This window comes from Lithobates pipiens, unplaced genomic scaffold, assembly GCF_037356315.1.
Source record: "Lithobates pipiens isolate NorthernLeopardFrog02 unplaced genomic scaffold, aLitPip1_a1.2 Scaffold_3, whole genome shotgun sequence".
NCBI lineage: Eukaryota > Metazoa > Chordata > Amphibia > Anura > Ranidae > Lithobates > Lithobates pipiens.
The window spans coordinates 244,658,761-244,665,651 of record NW_027507790.1 but is presented as its reverse complement, the minus strand read 5'-3'; positions in this window follow the sequence as shown (position 1 = coordinate 244,665,651).

Sequence of the window (6,891 nt, the reverse complement as noted above, 5' to 3'; positions counted from 1 at the left end):
TTACTTTTTGCTATAATAAATATCCCATTAAAAAAAAAAACAAACACATTTTTTCTTCAGTTTAGGCCGATACGTATTCTTCTACATAATTTTGGTAAAAAAAATTGCAATTAGCGATTATTGATGGGTTTGTGCAAAAGTTATAGCATCTACAAAATAGGGGATAGATTTATGGCATTTTTATTTTATTTTTTACTAGTAATGGCGGCGATCTGCATTTTTTTCGTGACTGCGACATTATGGCGGACACGTCGGACACTTTTGACACATTTTTGGGACCATTTACAAAGCGATAGGTGCTACAAAATTGCACTGATTACTGTGTAAATGTGACTGGCAGGAAAGGGGTTAACAATAGGGGGCGCTGCAGGGGTTAATATGTTCCCTATGGGAGTGATTCTAACTGTGGGGGGAGGGGACTCACAAGGGGAGGAGACCGATCAATGTTCCTCTGTACTGGGAACACACTATCAGCCTCCTCTCCTCTGACAGCATGGATCTTTGGATGTTTACATACACAGATCCACGGTCCTGCTGTGTTCCCGGGCAATCACGGGTGCCCGGCGGACATCGTGGCCGCTGGGCACACGCACCGGGTCCCAAGCGATGCCGCGGGTGCTCGCGACCTAGACGGGCGGGAATCGGAGGACATCATATGAGATCCCATCTGTGGGCGTCATATGTCTATAGGCCGGGGCTGAAGTGGTTAAACATGATGTCCACACTATATTGGCGAATTATAGGATGAGACATGAATCCCCATGCGACCCCTGCCACCCGGGGCCCCACCACGTGCCATGATTATTAAACTGCTTCACTTCAGGGACAGAGAAGCTGTCCTCAGAGCGGCTCGGGAGAAGGGCAAAGTATCCTGAAATGGCAATGGAATTACCATATTCCTGGACTTCTCGGTAGCAACGCAAAAGCAAAGAGCCACATTTCTAGCCATTAAACGCAGGTTATGTGAGGTCCATATACCATACGGCATGCTATACCCTGCACGCTTGGGAATCATTTACCAGGGCAAAGCCTACTTTTTTACAGATCCCAAGGAAGCGTCCCACTGGGTGGAAACCCTGGGGCATCCAGATCGCAGAAACCAAAATAGGAGATCTCCTCCCCGTTAAGGCTCCCCTTTCTTCACAACCAGCCGGGACAATTCTGTTGTACGCCATCCTCTCCTGACAACAGGCAAACGGGGATGTGGGAAAACAAAGATGGTTTGAATATTTTACTCCCCTCATTCCCTATCACCCCACTCAGTTTTCCACAATTGTTGGGGTAGACTGAGTTCCACATCCTCTAACGCAGAAAGTACATTCACTACTGATCTTGGAGGACAACTAATACCTGGCCATTTTCCTTGTTGACCACTTTCTCCTCCTCTATCCCATGATACTTCTCTACTTTTTGTGTGCTGGCCGATCTGCTACTTTTTGTGTGCTGGCCGATCTGCTCCTTCAGACTCAGGGTTACCACACATACTTATACTGTGTGGACAAGTGCAGATGGAAACCTATGGCTGTGAACTTTAACACGCTCCCCAGGGTTTGTTAGTTGGGGATCTGTGCCATGGCCCTCATGCTTGGCAAGTTTGGTTATGGGAACAAAGCTCTAACAGGTTGGGGAATGGGAGCCGGGAGGGTTAGGGGGGGGGGGGGGTGTTGAGAGACTCTTATGTTTTTCTTTTTTACTATTGATGTTATCCATATGCAACACTGGTATTCACAACTATATATGCAGTCGATTTATGACCTCTCATGCCCACAAGGCACAAAACCGGTAAATCTAATCAATGGGCTACCACTACAAATATCTAGGGTGGGGTACACCTCTCATGGTGAGCTGGACCCCAAGATGTTGGGGCCTCCTGGCGGGCCCTGGAAGGTGGGCTCCACCAAACATAACTTATTCATACAAATGTCTACATTACGCTTAGTATCATGGAATGTTCGGGGCTTAACTTCAAGGTCAAACGTTCATTGATGTTTGATTATCTGGCAAGACATAATCCGCATGTGAACCTTCTCCAGGAAACCCACCTCCAGGGATCGAGGGTCACGGCCCTAAAGAGAGCAAAAATTGCCTACGCCATACACTCCACATACGACACAGGCACATCCATCCTTACAGCCAAATCAGCTCCTATCACCATCAAACATGTCAAAATTGACCCGAACGGATGCTATATTATTGTTGTACTTGAACACCTAGGCAAGCCCTACACGATAACCAGTCTATACGCTCCCCCTCCCTAAAGTATTCTTTGAACGGGTGATGAACTCCATACTGGCGATGGCGGAAGGCCCCCTATTGATAGCGGGCAATTTTAAAACGGTCCTCGATAACTCTATAGATAGGTTTAAATGTTCTACGATATCCCCCACACCCCTATGTTCATTTCTGACACAATTTGATCTAGTGGAGATCTGGAGGTGGAAACATGGGGACAGGAGGGAGTAATCGTATCAATCTGTAACACACGGTACCCTATCTAGGATCGATCTATGTTTGGTCTCATCTGACCTGCTAAACAGGGTGAATGAGGCCAGATACCTCCCCAGGGTGGTATCTGATCATTCCTCTCTTATGGTGGACCTTGCCCTGGGTCCCCCCACTTCTTATCAGATGTGGCAGCTAAGTCCTTTGTGGCTGGCTGATCCAGCAGTTGTGGACCAAAGTGTAAACAAAATGAAATCCTACTGGATACTTAATCGGCAAGGCACCTCCATCCCGATGACCTGGGATGTTTTTAAGGCCACCACACGAGGCGCTTTAGCCGCGGCAATTGGGCAGGCCCGCAAGGCATCCCAGTCCAAACTGATGGACGCAGAAGGGGATCTTAAGAAGGCAGAGGCCGCCTACTCTGCAGCCCCTGCCCCTGAGACACATGCCACTTGGAAACATAAGTCCAGAGAATTGGACTTGGTCCTTTTGGAACGCACCCAGAAGAAATTGCTGTATCAGAATCAGCGACTCTTAGAGTTCGGTGACAAAAATAGTCGATTAGAGGCATATTTACCTAGACCTGACTATCAGCCATGCAGCATCCCGAGAATTAAAAATTTAGAGGGCATAGTAGTAGAACAAAACAAAGAGGTAATGGACGCGTTTGTCAAGTTTTATTTCTCGCTATATGCTACTAGAGCCCACTATACCATTGTGGAGCTGGATGACTATTTAGCTGAAATAACCAAATATTGGCAAAACTCCAGGACGAACAGGCCTCACTGCTGAATGACCCTCTGACAGAGGAGGAAATAGGGGAAGCCATACAATCCTTTGCCAGGAACAAAACACCGGGATTGGATCGATTCCCTATAGAATGGTATATGAAATTCAGGGACATACTAATACCACACCTACTTAAAATATACAATTCTGCTATGAAAACAGGACAGTTGCCGCCCTCTATGTAAGAGGTGCTGATTGTCCTCATTCCCAAACCCTATAAAGACCACCTACTTTGGGAATCATATAGGCCATTATCACTGATTAATTCAGATGCTAAGATTCTAGCCAAAGTGCTCGCGCGGCGACTGAACGCAGTCATCACTACTATTATTGGTGCGGATCAATCTGAGTTCATCCCGGGGCGATCAACCTCTATCAACCTCCGAAGATTGTTTACCAACCTACAAGCTACACACAATAAGACAGGTTCTAGAGCCCTGCTGGCCTTAGACGCACATAAGGCATTCGACTTAGTCGAATGGCCATACCTGCCGGAAGTCTTGGCGAAATTTGGGTTCGAGCTGAACCTTTATTAGATGGGTTCAACTACTCTATCTGAAACCCACTGCTAGATTGAAGGTAAATGTATCGGTGTCTGACCCCTTTCTGATAAAGAGAGGCACCAAACAGGGATGCCCCCTGTCGCCGCTACTATTTGCGCTAACTATAGAACCTCTGGCGGCAATGATAAGATCCAGTAGGGAGGTGGCAGGACTGACGATTGGGGGTCTAGAAGAGAAAGTATCGCTATATGCGGATGACATGTTAATATACCTTTCGGACCCCCAATCGTCTCTCCCATCCCTGCTGGAGATGATCAGGAGGTTTTGGCCACTTCTCTGGGTTCCAGGTTAACTGGGACAAGTCCCTTCTATTCATGATAGATCAGGAATCGAAGGTAACGCTACCTCACTCCTGCCCACTACAAATAGTCACCTCCTTCCGATTATGATTCAACACCCACTCTCCTCCTACATCAAAATTTATTTGGACCCTCTCATTAGCAGAATGAAAAACACATTAAAGACATGGACTAGCCTCACTCTGACAGTGCTAGTCAGGATAAATATATTTAAAATAATCTTCTTACCAAGATTCCTATACATCGTGAGTAATTCACCAGTATATGTTACAAAAGTAAAATTTAAGGAAATAGACTATCCTCATCACGTTTATTTGGAAAGGGAGAGCAGTTAGAATTGTCAAAAATACTTTACAACTACCAGTACTGGAGGGAGGGCTAGCACTACCATGCCTTCAAACCTATTATATTGCCTCACAACTGACCCATGCACATGGTGGTTTTATCCAGAAGCCAACAATGCGACCCCGGCCCTGGAAGCAGCTATACTCGCCTCCTATGAGTCCCTCCAAAACCTGATCCACCGTATGTCCCTTAGAGGGAGAGAGGGCACCTCCATTCTTGCAATGACTGAAAGGGTTAATCCTGTGTCTAGGGTGGTCCCTTCAACCTCTCAGACCTTAGATCCAATGTATTGTATAAATTCAGAGCGCTCTGGAATCAATTCTCAAAGGACAAATAAAACCACACACACACCATGGCGTCCTTCGAGAACTAATTGTATTGAGTTATTACAAAGCGATTGATATAGTATATTTCACGTCATACAGAATAAGACATGCGCAGTAGACATCAAGACGATTACAGCTGGTCAAGACAAAAACGCTATTGTTCTTTGTTCTAAGCTAGCTGAATTAATATAAGAAAAGATACATAATTCCTTCTGTAGCTAAAGAATGCTGAGAAACAGTGTGAAGGTTATAGATAAGTGTGTGAGAACACATGAGTTAGAAGAATCTCATGTTGAGACAGTTATCTGAGAAGTTAAAGGGCTGTTCAAACTGTACATATTCTAAAATGGAAGTTTGTGGATATTAAGATGGCTGACAGAAACAAGATGGATGCTTAACATAACCTTTCAACCCCCTCTTAAGTCATGGAATGACTTCTACAGATCCGCAGCCTCCTGAAATCTACGGTTCTTGCTACGTTTGTTATATTCATTTACATAAAGCTGCAGATATTGTGTATATGCGTGAGAAGGTTGGTCTGGTGTAGTACACTTGCTAATACAAAGTAGAATAAGCTTGAAAATCAGGTAGCCTATCAATCCTAACAATAGTACTATGATACTCATAATCACTATGTCCTTTAACCATGAAAACATTCCACCTAAACCCAAACTAAAAAAGGGGTTCCATCCATAATTACCTATGTCCCTTGCTTGTTTCATTAATTCATTTACCTGTGTTCGGTGTTGATTAATAACATCATAGTAGTCTGGGATTTCCAGGCTGGTATTGTGAAATCATGTACAACATTCATAATCTTGGGTCATTTCGCATAAACCTGTCAGAGCTGCACTCATGCTTTCAATAGCCAATTCGTGTAACTCTAGTTGTCTTCTAATTGCTTTGAGCTCGACATTGAGCAGTCCTATATCTTGGGAGTTTTTTTCCATAACATCATTTATTAAACTAGTGTAGTTATTTAATTTGTCCATCATGGTTATGCCCCATCCTGTCCAGGATGGAAACCATGTCCATGACTTATCTGAAGTAGAAAACATAGGTGGGGTTTCTCTCTTGTATTTATAAGTTAACCTATGTACTGGACTTGAAGTAACTTGTATGTGATGTTCCTGATTCTGGCCTAGGTCTGACATGACTGGTACCAACTGTGCTAAATAACACCATCCTTTCACTCCTGCGGGGATCCATGGGTAACAAATTTTAGCACAGCATACGTATGTATTGTTTCCCAATGAAAAACTTCTTAGAGAACTACGTTGGGGCTCAGTTCCAGCCTCAAATGCAGCACTTACAAGTTTACTCACAAGTATCCCAGATGTTGTGTTCCTGTATGTAGTAAGTTCACTAATGGTGTTGTTAAGGGATTGATTTTTGTAACTACACATATGACCTATGATAATGTTACTGGTGTGGAAGGGAATACCCTTTGAAATGTTAAATACAGACTTGGAACACATACCTATTCCGTTGGATGTATTGCCTAACTGAACACACCACTCAGGTTCATGTGTCTTTCCTAAAGTGTAAAACATAATACTCTGATTGCGGTACCCTTCCGAGACATTCTTAATACTTAAGACTAGAGTATTTTCCAATAATGACTTGAGGTTCAGAGGGACAGCTAAAAGTGGGATTTTAGCAGTTTCTGGGTGCAACTTACTACAAATCCAGCATTTTTCATATCCTGACTTTCTAGCATAAGCATATTTAAATTTTAACAGTAACATTTTTTCAGAAAAAAACTTGTTTCTTTGATCAATTCATTAGAGACATCTCTTTTACTGCGATTTCTGAGGTGAAAGTCAGTATGGTTGGTGTGTATTTCACTTTTACCACATATGAGTTTCAAGGCACCTAAGTCTTCAGGATGAAAGATACAGTTAGTTATTATCCACACTGGGACAAAGATCAGAAGTAGAAACATCACCAGAAGGCAAAAGGCCTTCCCAGAAGTCTGTGGTGAAATGAGTGACATCACTGTCCTTTATGTCTGTGCTTGTCTTTTGAGGACTTAAAACACCTGCTTCACCTCTTTTCAGCCTTTCTTGAATTCCTGGGCTTACCGTGTTTCCCCGAAAGTAAGACAGTGTCTTACTTTCTTTT